This window comes from Thamnophis sirtalis, unplaced genomic scaffold (assembly GCF_051295495.1).
Source record: "Thamnophis sirtalis isolate CommonGarterSnake01/CBP01778 unplaced genomic scaffold, rThaSir2_p1.2 scaffold_9, whole genome shotgun sequence".
NCBI classification, from domain to species: domain Eukaryota; kingdom Metazoa; phylum Chordata; class Lepidosauria; order Squamata; family Natricidae; genus Thamnophis; species Thamnophis sirtalis.
In genome coordinates this window covers 82,291,243-82,310,138 of record NW_028261389.1, presented here as the reverse complement: position 1 = coordinate 82,310,138, position 18,896 = coordinate 82,291,243, and the positions used below count along the sequence as shown (strand labels likewise).

At 42.2% G+C, this 18,896-nt stretch overlaps 1 long non-coding RNA gene across 1 annotated transcript; it reads right to left on the bottom strand.

The window, feature by feature from the left end:
* Window positions 1-367: 367 nt before the first annotated feature.
* LOC148044225 (uncharacterized) lies at window positions 368-17,962 on the bottom strand. Its single transcript, XR_015697664.1, has 3 exons — window positions 17,343-17,962; window positions 12,922-13,064; window positions 368-552 (listed from the first exon to the last, which is right to left on the bottom strand). It is a non-coding gene; the product is annotated as an uncharacterized LOC148044225 (long non-coding RNA).
* Window positions 17,963-18,896: the final 934 nt, after the last annotated feature.

The following is an 18,896-nucleotide window of genomic DNA, read 5'->3' as shown; positions in this document are numbered from 1 at the left end:
CTTCTTCTTCTTCTTCTTCTTCTTCTTCTTCTTCTTCTTCTTCTTCTTCTTCTTCTTCTTCTTCTTCTTCTTCTTCCTCTCTCTCTCTCCTTCTCTCTCTCTCTCCTTCTCTCTCTCTCTCTCTCTCTCTCTCTCTCTCTCTCTCACACACACACACACACACACACACACACACACAGGGTTTATCATCCATCCTGTTTACAAATAATTGTTATTCTCTGTCCATTCTTCAGCCTCAGTGACAAGAGAACATAAATAATTTAGCCACTCTGGAGCTAGACTCCCCCCCCCCCTGCAGTTACTATAAACACGCTGCTTAACTTTAGCTTAATAAAAGTTATTTTTATTGATATGATTACTTATAGATAATGTTTCCTCAAGCAAATATGCCAAAGAAGAGTTGGATCCAGATGTTGAGTTGAGAAAGGGTTTAATGCCAGCTGTTCTCCTGGGTGTGATGGATGATCATTGTCACAGTTTGTGGAGGGAGGAACAGACATCTCCACTTGACTTTCTATGCCTTCTTTTTCAGCACAATTTTTCCAGCCCATTCTGAGATAAAAAATGCCTAGCTATATCGATATAGATCACACAAACACACATAAAGAGGCATAAATATATATATGTATGTATAGATAAAAATGTATATATATAAAGACATTATATATACATATATGTGTATATATAAAGAAGACATACATGCACACATAGCCACATAGATATAAATAGCATAATATCTGTTTCAAAGGTCACAGGTTTTTTTAAACAAAAATACCAACAAATGTATGTTTCTTTTCCCTTAACCTACAGAGTATTGTATGTGGGAACTACATCTCAACATTAAGCAAATGTGGCAGCTAAATGGAAAATGTGTTCTGGTTTATAACAACATGCATATCAAATTAATTTCTCCTCCATTTTTAACAAACGTAGATGCCAAATGCAGGCTGAAAGAGGACTTTCAGATGATCATGTGGTGGGGATGCCCAGGTTAGACTCGCATTGAGGAATCCTGTCTGGCTGCCCCCACTGGTCACCCCTCGCCCCCATAATGCCCTGTCTGTGAGCAGCCCCGTGGAACTATTTTTCTTCAATATGTGCATTTGGAAAAACCAGATGGGACATACTACACTGAACTTGTGCCTGTCAGGGCCAGCCAATTTTTGATTCTGGCCATTCCACCACAATTGTCCATATGTTCTTCAGACATCTGCTTTAAACTTTCTAATGGGCATAAACCAATTTCCTGGTTTATCCGTGCCCTTGCAGCTCGACTGCAGTTGCCATGGCCAATTCTGTTCCTTCAGAAATTATGTCAAGCTTGGAGAACTACATCGCTTCACAGGCAACACGATGCTTTCCTGTTCCAGAACTTCCGTCCCTCAAACTATACTTGAACCACATGGCTCTTGATGAGTGATAAGCAGAGAGAAAACAGTCCTGTCCACATGGTTCCTATATTCAGAGGCCACTGACAATGGGAAATTCTTAAAGTATAACCCTAGCAAGGCCGTCATTTCTGAAATAATCAAGCTGAGGAATGCACAGGACTCAGCTTGTAACTACACTATCAATACTATCATTCCCAACGTTGTGGAACCACTAGACTCATGTTTTTCCCCTTTAGCAACTTTAAGATTTGTGAACTTCAACTCCCAGAATTCCCCTGATGCTATTCTGGAAGTTCAGATCCAGACATCTTAGAGTTACTAAGGTTGAGAAACACATTGGCTCTTGGTGCGACGTTGAGAGGTTTTACCTTGGATAGTTCCAGTTTGGCCTTCAAATCCCAACTCTATTGGACATCCCAGTTAGAATTTACCACAGAAGTCTATAATTGCTGGCTCAAATGTAGGATAGCAAAGTCAGACTCTAAATCACGGGGGAGATTATGGCCGTGTAAAGATGTAGGCAAGACATGCGTGAACAAGCCAAGTTGGCCGTCTCCAGGGCACAATCGAAGTTCACCTAGTTTTACATCTGAATTGCACTTAAGAACAGACCACTTTTACACAACATACATAAAGCAGATTAGAACTTCAACCATGCTGCTTGTAGCTGACATTTTCTTGTTGTTGCCTTTTACTATGATGTCCTAGCAAAGAGGCCCCGTAGGCCCATGCAAGTCTCTTCTAGGGCTCCCTGCCCCACGTAGGGATAACTGATGGTGTCATCAATTCAGAAAGCAGTAATTCTCAGTCACAATTGGAGCAGGAAGGATGCTTTTCAGGTGACACTTTTACATCCTGAACTGGTTTTTTTCTTTTCTGAAGGCCTTCTAACCTGTGGTAAGCAAAGCCTGAGCACGTAGATGATTTTTCCTGTCTAGAAGATAAATGTGTTGCGGGAGATTCATTAATTAAAAAATAAAAATTGGAATACAAATGTTCTACAAGCTGGGAAGCTCTGTGACAATTACATTACTGTGTTGATTCAAGGTAAAGATATACTCCTGGAGCTGGCTAGGATAAGAGATGAAAGAAACAACAGAATAAAAAGCAGTTGCCAGCCAATAGAAAAACAATATATTTCATTTATGAATAAAAACCCTATTTTCCAGATTGAAGGCAAAATAAATCATGTATCCTTGGGTACCTATCTGGATACAAAACACTGTATATCATAACTCTGTCATGAGTAATTGCATAGCTATTTGTAAAGCAGCAGCTCCTGGAATTGAACCAGAGAATGGTTTTGTTTTTCCAAATGTTCCTCTAAAACCTCCTGAGCTCCACCATCAAAATGAATAACTAAGATTTGATCTGACTTCATATTTTGCAATGGCTGCATTGCAACACTTGTGCCTCTCACCCATGGCCAAATGTCCGGGTTCAAATTATCCTACTTTGGATACCTTAAGTAAAGACCCAGCTCTCTGGAGAAAGTCCTCAGGCTGGGAAAGGTAGAAGGAAAGAGAAGAAGAGGATTTCCCGTCCCAACGTACTCCAACATACCTCATCTTCTCCACCTGTCAACCATAAATGCCAAAAGGTAGCTTTTAAAATACCAATGATCAGTGCAACATTGAAGGCTAAAGTCTAATCTTCTAGTTCCAGTTCTAATTTTAGTTCCATTCTAGCTCTAGATCTAGTTTCAATCCAGTTGCAGTTCCAACATCAAAGGCTAAAGTCTCTAATCTAGTTCTAGATAAAGCAGAACAGATCAGAACTTAAAAGATCAGAACAGAACAGAACATAATAGAACAGAACTGAATAGAATGACAGAGTTAGAAGGGACCTTGGGGGGTCTTCTAGTCCAACCCCTAACTCAGGCAGAAATCCCTATATCATATCAAACAAATGGTAGTCCAATCTATTCTTAAAAACCTCAAGTGTTGGAGCATTCACAACTTCTAGTTCTGGTTCTGGATGATTCTATTTCTAGTTCCAGTTCTGGTTCCAGATTCTTCTCTTCTGTTCTGTTTCTACTTAGATCTAACCCTTCTTAGCTTCTTTGTTAAGGATCAGTGGAGCAAGGAAAGCTAACCCAAGGGAAAAGAAAATCATTTAGCAAAAACTCCTTATGCTTACAAAATGTTCTATGTATTTACAACCTTTAGATAATTCCATTCCTTTCTGTGAAATCACGTCTTGAAAAGAAACGACATTGCTTAAAGACGTCTGCTGTATTAGATTTTTTATGTAATGTTTTTTAAAAAAAGTGAAAATGTGGGATATGTGAAAATTTACTTTAGGAGCAACGTTTCTTCAAAAGGCTTCATTTTAAGCAACGGCTGGATATGACAGCAGATTTGACAACTGCAAATTAACCAGCTACATATCCAGTTCTGAAGCTCCAATGAGGACAAAGACAGAGAAAATGATGAGTTTGTAAGAGGTTACTAAAGGGTGACTGCTACCTCCAAGAGAAGATTTAGACGCAGGCTCTTAAAAGTAAGGAATCCAGCTATGCAAGTTCTCTAAATGATGGGAAAATTGAATGGGTTAAGGCCGGGTGCTCCACCGGAACAGTCAAAGCTTTCATGAGCCAAGTTTTTACTTACAAATAATTCGGGGGGGGGGGGTAATCATGCGCATGAGAACATCTCCTTTTTACCATGGTCAATAAATAGATCATGCAAGTCCCCTCAAATCAAATTATGGAAAAATGGACCATAATGATTAGTTGTTTGTTGTGGGTTTAAGAGTATTATACATTCACTGCAGGTTTAACCTTGCAAGAAAAGAATAATTCAGCGTCTCCCGCAGATCGTTCTGCTCCCATAGCTGTTGCTGGGTGTGTGCCAGAGAAGAATATTTTTTTGGAAGTGCATTTGCACACTTCTGCTCCAGGCTGTGGAATTAATCCTCTGAAGAGGTCAAAATAGATGCTCATAAAGAGCATGAGTTGGGTCCATGAGCTCATCCTGGTTTGGCATTGGGCCATTTGGGGTTGTATGACGAGTATGGTCCAAAAAAGGTGAGATGGCCACCAGGATTATACGACTGAAGGTCCACAGACCACAAAAGGACATTCAGAGCTGACATCTTGGCTATTTTGACCAGGTTCTGCTCATCCCTCCTTTATGTCAAAGTAAGGCCAACCTTTTATGCCAGTTGGGGATCAGAATAGCCGCGTGACTACAGTACGTGTGGGAAGGGCATCCAAAGCAGGTAGGGGAAGATTTCACAAAGTAGATTCTTTATTCTGAAAACTGTAATCGTCGAACATTTGGAAAGGTCATAACTATTGTTATTTAAATGACGTAAATTATTTTGATTAGGGAACTTGGAAGAGTATTAAAAAACAAACGTTCAGAGCCAAGGTCATTAGCCACCTGTTATGAATTATTTGCAGATTTGTTTTTGAGATTTAGAGACCACAGAGGGAACTCTCTATAAATCCTCCAGAGCTTCATCCTGAGTGCCCTATGGCGCCCAGATTTTCCCAATTTAAAATATTGCAGTTTTCTGCCCAGGCTGCCTCCTGCTCTCTTGCTTTACGACTGAGGTATTGGGAGAGCCAAGGTGGCGCAGTGGTTAGGGTGCAGTACTGCAGGCCACTTCAGCTGACTGTTATCTGCAGTTCGGCTGTTCAAATCTCACCGGCTCAGGGTTGACTCAGCCTTCCATCCTTCTGAGGTGGGTGAAATGAGGACCCAGACTGTGGGGGCGATATGCTGACTCTGTAAACCACTTAGAGAGGGCTGAAAGCCCTATGAAGCGGTATATAAGTCTAACTGCTATTGCTATTGCTAGTTGGGCAAAAACATCAAAATGGTCTTTATGATCAGAATCCGGCCTCTTGTTTGACATGAATTGTGATTCCCTTCAGAAGATGGTGGGGGGTAACTTTGGCTTTCTTTTAGCCCCTTCCTTCGTCGTTACAGTTATCTCTCTGTCATCCCAGCTCTTCTTCAGTCTATCCAGCTCACCGGAAAATGAAATTTTCTCCTGCAGAATTGCCTAAAATGCTTAACATAAAAGATTCAGAGCCGCGACATAATAACGGCCCTCAGCTCTACAAGTTTAATGAAGCCAAATCACCTCGAAAGTGGCTAAAAATGCACTTTCGTTTCGGCTGAGCTAAATCCTGCCAAAGTGTTAACTGACAGAAGAATTGTCGGCTGGCCTTTTTCCCCTTTCAAAATTAAGCTAAACACTAAAAATAGGCCTTCCTTGTGATTTATTAATTCTAGAGATTAATGATTTAAGGTAGTTATTTAAAAAAACCCTCCCCTCATGCATATGCATGCTGCGATTAGAAAAACTGCTGCTGCTGCCGCAGACAGTCGGGCCTTGTTCTTCCCCCGGCTACTTTTATGGCTGCTGTTATTTAGACAAGGGGAGCAAATCCATCTCTCCCTCATTCCGGGTGATGAATGCGAAATGCGCCTGACAGCAATCAGGGGTCCCATTTCTCTTCCCTCCTTTGCAACTTGCTTGAGCCGCGGACAGCAGGTCACTCACCACAGGCCAGCAGAGGAGGGCCAGGGCTGGAGGAGTAAATCTTTGCCAACCATCCTGGCTCCTTCCTCTTTGTTGATGTTGGTATTGGAGCCCGTCAGGATACTATATCAGTGTTTCTCAACCTTGGCCACTTGAAGATGTCTGGACTTCAACTCCCAGAATTCCCCAGCCAGCATTCACATATAAACAATTCAGTGTCTAGGACAGTGTTTCTCAACCTTGGCCACTTGAAGATGTCTGGACTTCAACTCCCAGAATTCCCCAGCCAGCGAATGCTGGCTGGGGAATTCTGGGAGTTGAAGTCCAGACATCTTCAAGTGGCCAAGGTTGAGAAACACTGTACTATATCATGCTTGTATGACCACACAACTGGGACGTTCACGGCCATTTGGAATTTTTCACAGGACTTCAGACCAGCAGTGATCAGAAGTCAGGTTTCAATCACCAGCCCTCCCCGCACAACAGCTTCAGCCTGGAGAAGCAGCCGGCTTCTTCCACAGGTATGGCACACACCTGAGTCAACCATCATCATGCGTTAAGAGAACTCACCGAGAAAGGAGATGTTCGATTCTTTAAGTTCATTTTATGAGCTTCCCCGGTCCTTATACAAGTGTTCCATCCGATGCAAAGGTTTCAGGGAGATGATTCCCTGATTTTATATTGATAAAACCAAGCCATGGAACAAGGCTTTGGACCTCAAGCCTTCAGCAGCTCAATCGCTGCTCCCACACTGGCCATTCCCAAGAACTGGCCTTAGAGGGGACGTTGCAATACCGTCTGAAAAGAAACCAGAGATGACTTTGCAGGGAAAGCCCCACAGCATCCCTTCCTACTTTTTCTGGCCTTGTTTTCCAGGAAGAAAAGGACAAAAGAAGTTCAATAGCAAATCCATAAAATACATAAACAAAGAGGTAAATGCTATACCCAGCCTAATTAAAGAGCTACATGAGCATGTGTTAATCCTTCAATTTCCCTAAACTACTGCCGAGGGGTTACCAAAACAGCACCTTTGAGTACCAAAAGGTTAACCAGATTAAATGAAAGCCAAAATAAAATGGGTATTTTTAAGTTGCCCAAATGGTTGGAACATGGTGACATTTGCAAAATCTCCTGCAAGAATCTTGCAAAATGTTAGGGGTTTGATGACATCACATACGTGTCTGGTAGAAGGAGGAGGAGGAGGAGGAGGAGGAGGAGGAGGAGGAGGAGGAGAAGAAGAAGAAGAAGAAGAGGAAGAAGAAGAATTGCATTTTGAGGTCTCTTAACTCTAAAATGAACTCTGGGTGGCTTGTAATAATAAGAAAAAATGCATGATTTAAGGAAATGTGCCCTTCAAATAAACGCAGCCAAGCAGCATTCAAAATAATAATGAGGATAATTGTGCTGTACTCTAAAAAAACTGCAGAGATGATTAAGGGACTGTAGGCTGAAATATATAAAGGACAGTTGCTGGAATTGGGTATGTCTCGTTTATTGAAAAGAAGGACTAGGGGTGACCTGATAGCAGTCTTCTAATATCTCAAGGATTGCCACCAAGAAGAGGAGGTCAACCTCTTCTCTGAAGAATCTGAAGGCAAGAGGAGAAACAATAGATGGAAACTAATTAAGGAGAGAACCCACCTAGAACTAATGAGAAATTTCCTGAGAGTTAGAACAATTAATCAGTGGAACAACCTGTCTCCAGACGTTGTGGGTGTTTTATTATTGTATCATTGGACAAGATAACCAGTTGGGCTCAGGGTCTGAAGTGGCTGCCAGCCCTATCAAGGAATCCTTAAACATGTTACCACTCCTGACAAATTCCACTCCAGCCCATAATGCTTCAATGATGACAGTTCTGACTTCCATGCCTGAGTAAGAATCAGTCTTACTGAGTGATGTTTGCAGGCACAGACTTTATCAGAATCATTCACCTGGAAGAAAATGTTGATTCTGGAACCGCTGAATAAGAGCTAATCCACTCACCCTGTATGCCTGGACTTGTAAATTTGTTTAAGGATCTCCCGTGTATACAAAGCAACGGCATTTCAGTGAAAAAGAAAGGTCATGAGAAGCCAAGAATCCTTCATGTCATTTCAGTTTTTGGATACTTTTTCACCTGGAAGACCTCCAGATGTTTGCTTGAGAGTCAATTATTTCATTAGCAGCAATAAAGTAATTTATTATTTTATCATTTCTAGATTTGCCCTTTAGCTGAAAACTCCTCAGGTGTTTCGTGTGATAGACAGATAATAATAACAGAATAACACAGTTGGAAGGACCTTGGGGATCTTCTAGGCCAATCCCAATCAGGAGACGCTATGCTACTCCAGACAAATGGCTGTTCAGTCTCTTTTGATGGAGCTCCACCACTGCTGAAGGCAAGTCATTCCACTGATTGATAGTTCTCAATGTCAAGAAATTTCTCCTTAGTTCTAAGTTGCTTCCCTCCTTGATTAGTTCCATTGCTTCTTGTCCTGCCTTCAGGTGCTGTGGAGAATAGGTTGACTCCCTCTTCTTTTTGGCAGCCCCTCAAATATATCTATATATTCTATATCTATATACAGTACATGATCTATATCTATATCACCTTTGTCTGTCTGTCCGTCCATCTGTCTGTTTGCCTGTCCATCCACCCACCCACCCACCCACCCACCCACCCATCCATCCATCCATCCATCCATCCATCCATTCAACCATCCATCCATCCATCCATCCATCCATCCATCCATCCATCCATCCATCCATCCATCCATCCATCCATCCATCCAATATATTTATCTATTTAAAAAGAGCTTCAACTATATTAACCTTCTGTAATTCATAAAGTCCAAAGGGTTGACCTGCTAAGTTGATTGACGTGATAGCCATACCTTCAGCTAAGGTGGGATTTACACAGAAGGTTCGCTGTCTCCTATTATTTAAGAAGAAATCCTCTTTGGGGTTATTAGCAAAGAGACCTTCCAGCACCGGTTCTAATGGGAAACATGGAGATTAAGCCTTAGAAGGTTGTCCTTAAGAGCCACGTAAACCGAAGAAGGTGCTCAAAGAGACAGGCCTACATAACAATGTTCACAACCATCCTGGATGATCAACAGCATCAAAGAAACTCCTTGCAGAAGGAACTCTCTGTCTTGTGTAAAGGGATCAAAGTAACAAGAAAGAAGAGTCTTCCTTAATTTAATTTAATTTATAAAATTTATAGGCCGCCCAATCCCGAAGGACTCTGGGCGGCTTACAACAAAGAGAAAAAAAAAAGATTTAATGGTTTAAAATCGCAGCACCACATACATTCATTCTAATTGGGGCTGGACCTCAACAGTGAGGTCAACAGCCCCAGGCCTGCCGGAACAGCCAGGTTTTAACAGCTTTCCTGAAGGCCATGAGAGTGGGAAAGGTCCGGATCTCTGGGGGTAGCTCATTCCAAAGAGTCGGAGCAGCCACAGAGAAGGCCCTCCTCCGGGGCCCCGCCAGCCAACACTGTCTGGCTGACAGCATCTGAAGGAGGCCCACCCTGTGGGATCTTACCTACCAATCTACCTATTCTTCCACGTTGCTGAGAGTTCAGGTCAGTTTTAGAGGTTACCTCACTTTCTCAATGTGTACATTTGCATCAATGAAGTACCAAGGCGGATGGAAGGATGTGATTGCTATTTTGATGTAAATCATAATCCAATTTGTTAAAATAAATCTTTAGATTGCTTTTCTAAGAACTTTCCTTTATGGCTCACCCAGAAAGCAAATCAAATGCAGTTTTTCCTCCCATTCTTGTATATACTGTCTTGGTTTTCAACAATACACAACCTCATTGTTTAAGTGACCTGATTTATGGATCTAAAGACTGGTTTTAATATAATGTGTTCCTGGAAAAAAAAGGCCAGTATCTGCTTGCAGTTAGTCTTTCGTATTCATCTACATATTGAAAATTAAGAGAAAGTATCATCTGGAATAAGTCAAATTTGAGGCTGGATAAATGGCAGCCAATCTTTCTGTTGATAAGTATTTTCTATGTGTTTATGAAATATTTTGGGGGAAGAAAAATCTTACATAGGAAACACATGTGAAACTTTGAACACACAAGAGGAAGAGAAGAAATGAGCCCATTCTACAAGCATCTAGTTCAGCTCCTTTGCTAGGCCAAATATAGGAAGGATCCCCAGGAGCCTCCACGCTTCCCCTACTTCAGGTGGAAAGTTGCACGCCCCCCCCACCCCCACCCCTTGACATGGGAAAAATGATTGTATCCAGGAAATCTTTGGTCACAGCTTTTCTTCCAGAACCCTCAAGCCAGCATCCTCCACCAGCAGAACTGCAAAACACCAGCGGAACTGCAAAAATCTGTGCTATTCGGAACATCTTATATTTTAAGAAGGTACTTGGTTGATACCTAGGATGCTGGCAGCAAACCGTATCAACCATGAGCACCAGTCACTGGTATTTGTAATGCATTTTTGAATGTTCAGTTGGCTGAGCCAATGGCCAACTAATTAAATGCAAAGAAAATGAAGCCTACAAATACTTAGGCATTCTGCAGTTGGATAACATCAAGCATGGAGAAATAAAAACTATTGTCAGGCGAGAGTACACCAACAGAGTTAGGAAAATTTTGAAATCTAAATTGAATGGTGGAAATACAATCAAGGCCATAAATACCTGGGCAATACCAGTTATAAGATACACAGCTGGCATAGTTAACTGGACACAAGCTGATTTGGACCTTTTGGACCGAAAAACCAGGAAACTAATGACAATGCACTACAGTTTACATCCACGTGGTGATACTGATAGACTATATCTGCCCCGAAAATCAGGTGGCAGAGGATTATTACAAGTGAAGCAAACAGTTGAAGAAGAAAAACATGCACTGGCTGATTATTTAAAAGAAAGTCAAGAACATCTATTAATCGAAGTAAAGAACAAAAATCTACTGAAGGCCCAACAGACAAAACAAGAATACAGAAAAGATGTGATAAAATCAAGAATGGAGAGTTGGCAGAACAAAGCACTGCATGGTCAATTTCTGGAAAAAATAAAAGATAAAGTGGACAGGGAACAAACTTGGTTATGGTTAACAACAGGTACATTAAAGAAAGAAATAGAGTCACTAATCCTGGCTGCGGAAGAACAAGCTATCCACACAAATGCCATTAAGGCCAAAATTGAAAAATCCTCTGATGATGCCAAATGCAGACTTTCAGTAGCACAAATGATCCATTGGAATTTGTGCAAAAATTATAATATTAAAACAGCAACAAACTGGTGGGAACATCAGCCTGAAAAAGTCACCGAATATCAGATGGTCAAGATCTTGTGGGATTTCCATATACAAACGGACAAAATACTGGTGCATAATACAACAGACATCACACTGGTTGAGAAAAATAAGGTCACAATCATATACATCACAATACCAGGTGATAGCAGGGTCACCGAGAAGGAACATGAAAAAATCGCAAAATACCAGGACTTAAAAATCGAAATTCAATAACTATGACACAAACCAGCAGTGGTAATTCCAGTGGTGATTGGCCCACTGGGTGCTATTCCAAAAGCAGTGGAATTACATTTAAGATAGTTAAAAATTGACAAAATCACCATCAGTCAAATGCAAAAAGCCGCACTGCTTGGATCCGCACGCATATTACGAAAATACGTTACGACGTCCTAGGCCCCTGGGTGGGGCCCGACTAGTAACCAATGCCAAATCCGGCAAAACAACTGGCCGCTGTGATACAATTGTATAATAATAATAATAATCAGCCAATATTAAGAACTCTGCTGCACTGGGTCACATGCTGCTGGAGAAGGGCAATCCAGTGCATAATTTCATTTTCAGCATTGACCAAACATTGTCCTTGGGAAGACGTCAAACCCTCCCAGGTCCTCCTCAGAGGGAGATTGGCTTTGCCCGAATGCTTCCTGGAACCAGAGGCGGACAGCTCCTCCCTTTTCCCTTTGCGGATTTAACCTGTTTAATGGGGAGCGTCAACCTTCTATTGATAGGCAGCTGAATAGAAGCTGGTGTTTTGTGGGCCCTTTGCAGCTCATTAGTTCTACTCATCGGCTAGATATAAAAGGGCTTTTCACAGCTCACTGTGTTCATTTCATCTCCTGCTGAAAGGTAGCATTGAGTCAACTTGCCACGATGACTCCATAATGAATCCCTGAAAGGCTCTGGAAGTAGTGATTCTGCCTTGCTTCACTAAGTTGACTGATTGGTTGTGACCCCAGGAATAAAGCGGGAATCCACAGCAGCTATGACAATCTTATGAACCTTAAGTAATAAAGGAAGCCTGACGTTAGCTGGATTTTAATGCTTTCAATGTTAGGAACTTCCATTCTGGGACCCAGATTTCCCGCTTTCCCCTATTCAGGTCCTACAAAGGGATTTTTCCCCAACCCAAAGCTCAGGGCCCAATTAGCAAGTCCTGGAAAATAGGACTGTTCAGGGCTTTGGATTCCATTCCAAAAAGTGATTTGGGACTGTGAATGTAGCATCTGCCGGGAGCTATTTAAAGCAGCTGCATCATTCCATCATTCCTTTTCACAGCTTGGAAAAACATGGGTGCTTTAGGTCTGAGAGAAGCTTTCAGTCTTTCTGAAGGACCGTCTGGAATTAAGTCTGAAAGATTGGAGAACTCTTTTTGTTCTAAGGCTCATTAACCTAAATCCAGAGGTTACTTTTTCAATCATTATGCCACAAATAGCCTTCCTCTTTTAGATCTAGGGTTGTAAATTTATTTTATTTTTTTAAAATAGCAGTAGACTTATATACCGCTTCATAGGGCTTTCAGGCCTCTCTAAGCGGTTTACAGAGAGTCAGCATATTGCCCCCAACAATCCGGGTCCTCATTTCACCCACCTCGGAAGGATGGAAGGCTGAGTCAACCCTGAGCCGGTGAGATTTGAACCGCTGACCTGCTGATCTAGCAGTAGCCTGCAGTGCTGCATTTAACCACTGCGCCACCTTGGCTCTAAAAAAAATCAGCTCTACCTACATAAATTTAAATGGGCTCCCAGAAAGATCACAAACCTTGTTGGAAACACAACTCTGGATTCAAAATCATACAAGCTGGACTTGCGTGGACTGGAGCTACTGCTGTGTTGGATACCGACGACCTGCTGAAAGTTCACCTCATGAACAAAAGCCACACTGAGGAGCAAACGATTCAGCAACTGAAAATGTGAACCAGATAACAGATATGTAGAAAGTCGCATACAAAGCCTGCTTGTATGCAGTAAAAGTTCCAGAAGAGAGAGAGAGAGAGAGAAGTGACTCAGGCAGGCGTCTCTGCCATTCGCTGGAGTTTCAGAAAGAGGAGGAGGAGGAGGAGGAGGTGCAGTGGAGCAAAATCAGACTTGCAATATTCTGTTATTATAACTGATCTGAATAAATGCAGCTTCGGCCGTCCTGTGGAGTTTTGTTCCTGGTCTGGTCTTCCTCGTGGGCCTTGGGCGTTAGTGACCAAGCTCTCCTGGAGCGCTTGAGGGAGGGAGGAGTGTAAGGGAGGCGCCCCCTGGTGGCCATGTTCTTCCTGTGCTTCCCGTGGTGCCCATTCTTTCTCTGGCACCTCAGAACATGGCAGTGGGAGGACTCTGCTTGGCCTTGGGAGGGGCCCTCCCCAGAGTCCCAAAGCCTCTCCCATGCCAATTCATACCAACCAGAATAGAGCTGGAAGGGACCTTGGAGGTCTTCTAGTCCAACCCCATGCACAATCAGGAGAACCTATTCCGTTTTCTGATAGGTGGTTGTCCAGTCTTTGGACAGCCTTTTGTCCCGGGTGGTATAAGGGCTCCTGCCTTGAGCAAAGGGTGGACTAGAAGACCTCCAAGGTCTCCTCCAGCCCTAGGTTCTATACCCAAGAGTCTCTAGCCGAAGCTTATATTCAGTGTAGGGAGTTTTCACTGCTCCTCATCCAGTTTCTCACCGACTTTGGGAGAATCCGAATGTTTCCTTGTATAAGAGACTCGATGATGTAATATTGCTCATTCTGACTCCAGAGAACTTTCCTCCTGTTAGTGTGGTTCTAACCCTTAACGACAACCTTGTATAATCTTGAAGGAATGTTTCCAGTCTTCGACCTTTCACCTTGACGTGATTTCTCCCAGATATAATCTCCACCAGCTTTACTAGCCTGAAATAAAGGACAGGGCCATCTGAATAAAATAAAACCTTGCCATTAAATTGCATTTTCGTAGCTTAAGGTATAATGTAATGATGTTTCCCATCCTTGCCAACAGCTGCTTTCAGTTGGACTTGGAGTTCGGGAAACTCTGGTGTGTCCGATACAAAGTAATAAAATGCAGGTTGTGTTACTTCCTCCTTCTGTGTCGTATGCCATGAGTACAAACCCAAACATTTTATAAGACAATGGATGGCCACTAGGGAATCTCGCTACATGTTCACCTTAATCACTGCGTGCAGTAATGGATAAACGAAGCACAGATGAGAGTCTTCAAAAAGTCTCTAGGTGTGCAATTAAAAAAGATGTATAAAATAGTAACATCGAACATAAAGAGAAGAATTCTCCTCTCCAGTAAACACTAGAAAAAGTATTGAAGTGGGATGGGAACTGTCTATGTCTTATGTGTGACAACCTTGCTTTAACAAAGAATTTTAGAGTTTCAAGGGACCACGAATGTCTTCTAGTCCAACCCCCTGCTTAGCCAGGAAGCCCCACACCACTTCAGGGAAATAGATATCCAACATCTTCTTTAAAACTTCCAGTGTTGGAGCATTCACAACTTCTGGAAGCAAGTTGTTCTACTGGTTAATTGTTCTGTGAGGAAATTTCTCCTTAGTTCTACGTTGCTTCTCTCCACTTGTTGCTTTTTGTTCTACCCTCAGGTGCTTTGGAGAGTAGTTTGACTCCCTCTTCTTTGTGGCAACCCCTGAGATATTGGAAGGTTGCTATCATGTCTCCCCTCGTCCTTCTTTTCATTAGACTAGACATACCCAGTTCCTGCAACGGTTCTTTATATATGTTTTAGCCTCCAGTCCCCTGATCATCTTTGTTGCTCTTCTCTGCACCCTTTCTAGAGTCTCCACATCTTTTCTACATCGTGGCGATCAAAACTGGATGCAGTATTCCAAGTGTGGACTTATTACCAAGGCATTATAAAATGGTATTAACCCTTCACGTCATCTTGATTCTCTCCCTCTGTTGATGCAGCCTAGAACTGTGTTGGCTTTTTTGGCAGCTGCTGCACACAGCTGGCTCCTATTTAAATGCTTGTCCACTAGGACTCCAAGATCCCCCTCACAGTTACTACTATTGAATGAGATACCACAGATACCTACCTGTGCATTTTGTGTTTTCTTGCCTAAATGTAGAACCTGACTTTTTTCAAAAATCAAAACGCCAGCAGCAACTTCATGTGGAGATGGCAAAGCTTTAGAAGATATCAATGTGGTGAATTTTGGCCTCTTTTCAGAGGAATTCAATTGTATCAAGGTTGTGGCTTGCTGGCATCAATTAATGATTACCAAATAGCCATGACAGCAGTGCCATCCAAGATGGCAGCCAGAATGCCAATAACCACTGATTGCCACCCCGGTCATAATATTTATGGCATAATCTTTCAATTTCAGTTTTCAGATCTTTATACTTTATTATTATAGTTATTATTTTGTTGTTATCAGGTTAAATGTTATTATGGTCGTTGCAGTACCTCTACCAATTTTCTTTCTAAGAGAAGGGTTAGAAAGCTACGCAAAGCTTCAGGTTGGAATTTTGATCCAAGGTTGATTTGATTGAATCTCTACATCGTATCAACTTTCCAAAGCTAATCAGGTGCCCTTCATTGCATGCTGACCAATCAGAAAAGATTTGCCTGGGAAGCTGTTTTGCATGCTGATTTGGAAAATAGAATTGAATTGAATCATATTTATTTTGCAACATGATCTGACTAATTTCTGAATGAAACAGCTGATTGGAAATATATCAGAAATGACAAACTTAAATCATTAAACAAATCCAATCTGTTCCTTTCTGTTTCCAACTGTAGGTCTAATTTGCTTAAGCAAAAACCAGCCTTTGAAGAATTTGGTGACATTTAGACGAGTATCCAAACATTACTTCCCATCTTATTCTCACACAAAGAGTCAGAGGCTCAAGGAGAACCTGATAATAAATAGAATAGAATAGAATAGAACCATCCTTTGCCAAGTCCTTCCTTCCTTCCTTTGCAATGACTTCTCTCCTCCTTCTCCACAAAAACCCATCCCTCCCTCCCTCCTAAGTCACCCTGAAGAACAAGGGAGCATGGATGCTTCTGAATGGCTTTCTAGATCAAATAACTCAATGAAAACCTTTCTCCGTCTGAAGGGCCTCCCATCCCATCAGACAATGCCATGACGTGGATCAGCAGCTTTTCTGACTCTCCATCTTTACACCTGTCCTAATCAATGGGAAGGCCAAACTTTAAGGGCTGCCTGGGGATCCCGGAAAGGAAGACTCTGAGGAATTCCCCCTGGATGGTGGGTTCTGAAGATGTCATTAAGTTGTTTAGGGTGTCAAGAGCAAGAAAACACTTGAGAATTATGGCAACACTTGTGCTGTTTCCAAACATTCATACAAAATGGGAAGGAGAGAGGAGAGAGAGAGAGAGAGAGAGAGAGAGAGAGAGAGAGAGAGAGAGAGAGAGAGAGAGAGAGAGAGAGAGAGAGAGAGAGAGAGAGAGAGAGAGAGAGAGAGAGAGAGAGAGAGAGAGGGAGATGCCCAACCGATTTTCCAGAGAGATTTGGGCTGGAATCCCAGAATAATTTAACTCCATATTCTTGCTTCCATTCTTCTTCTGTAACTCCCCAAAGGCTGTTGTTCAACACACAAAGAGAGACTTCATCTTGTTCTTCCAGCTGGTTTGCCTCACTTTCTGATGGGTATAAATTAATGTATGGCAATGAGCTCAAATTGATGAGCCATCAACTGACAAAGGATGATTAACTTAAAAAATAATGATGAGCTAGCAGCTACATTAAAATATCTGTACATGCGTCTGCATCACTCAAGAAAAAATCATGGCATTTTTATCTGGGTTCTTCTCCCGGAGATGCTGCTAACGAAACTTGACAGGGGTAACGTTCTCTACTGGAATATATTGGATTCCTCTAAGCTGTCAGTCCTGAGAAAAATTTATTTCTCTAAAGTACAGAGAGAGGCTTTTGATTCTGGATCTCACCAAACACCCCATCAGGTTCTCTAGTGCAGTGTTTCTCAACCTTGGCAACTTGAAGATGTCCGGACTGCAACTCCCAGAATTCCCCAGCCAGCATTCGCTGGCTGGGGTATTCTGGGAGTTGAAGTCCGGACATCTTCAAGTTGCCAAGGTTGAGAAACACTGCTCTAGTGCATCCTAGAATTAGAGACGAGGAAGCAGGAAGTAACTTCAGAGATCATCAAGTCCACCCCTGGCAGCCAGTTCAGGAACCGCTTATTGCCCAGTTTCCCTCACCTTCTGAGGAGGAGGCTGTTCTGCTGTTGAGCATCTTTTTCCTGAGGCCCCGTTGTGCCCCTCCTGCTTCTGGAACAATTCTGCCCAGTCCTCAGAAGAACACGAAGGAGATATTTGAAGACGTCCCCGCGAGCTTCACTTCTCAGACTAAATACACCCAGTGCCTGTAACAGTTCTTCAAAGGTTTTCATTTCTCTGTTCTGGTTGCTGTCCTTTGGGTCTATTCAATTCCAACTCCTGTAGGTTGTTCCTAAATACTTATTTGCTCATATAAAATGACAATATTATGAAAGAGAAAGAGGTCATTGAACTTCATTGATTAATGGGGATGGCCTCAAATGAAACAGGTTCTTATAACGAAGCTCCCAATCCTGTTAGTGGAGGAGGAAGAAGTGTTGGGATCATGAGGTCTTCAATACACTTTTAGCCCTCAATCCATATCATTCTGTCTGGCTGCTGATGCCACCATCTCCCCACCCCCCATTTTTATTTATTTTTTATTCCCTTACATACCATTGTAAGTATACATTCCCATAATTGTTCTTCTTCTTTACATTTGTCATTCTTATACATTTGTTATTCCATTTAATAAGTTATAATATACAGTTTGGGTTGCTTCATTTACCATCCCTGTTGGAACACCACTTTATTTTCCCTTTCTTTCTCCCTCCCTCCCTTCTCTACTTTCTTCCTTCCTCCTCTCCTTCCCCTTCCTTCTTCCCTTACCTCTCCTTTGCTCCTGCTCTTCCTCTTTCCCTTCCTACCCTCTCTCCTTCCTCTTTTCTCCCTTCCATCCTCCTTTCCTTTCCCTTTCCTTTCTCCCTCCCTCCCTTCTCTACTTTCTTCTTTCCTCTCCTCCTTCCCCTTCCTTCTTACCTTTCTCCTACTCCTACTCTTTCTCTTCCCCTTCCTACCACCTCTCCTTCTCTTTCTCTCCCTCCATCCTCCTCCCCTTACCTTCTTCTTCTTTCCCCCGCCTTCCTCTCATTCTCTCCTCTTCTCTCCCTTTCTTTTTCTGTTGTTTTAGGTGTCTCTTTCAAATCTCAGTTTATGTTTTCCTTGGGATGGTATTTCCGCAAACCCAAATATAATTTGGTATCATTTCTTATTCCCTTACCTTGGCTAATCTGATGCCGTCATCTTGTCTTGAGTGTTTTCTGAGTTTTGTTCCATAGCTGAGCTGATTTTTCTGCTTTGTTTCACAAGGTTTAATTCAGAAACTCCAGCCATCTCTTCCATCCTTTTTCTGCTGTGTTCTCATGAGGACATAAGGGAAAGATTAGCATCGGCACTTCAACTGTTATTCTTCTACCAGAGCTCACACGGAGAGTGGCTCTGCTCAGATATTATTCCTTAGAGACATTCGCTGCCCCCCCCCCACTTCTTTTTCTTATGCTGCCATTGACTTTCATTGGAGTAACTTTGGAGTAGTAGCGCTTAGGCTGTTTCTGAAGCTTTTGATTTGGCCTGAAGAGATTCTGTGGGGCTCTGCTCATTCCTAATATAAAGGAACACTAGATAGAATATGATTTATTTGGCAAGTTTTTTTACTTT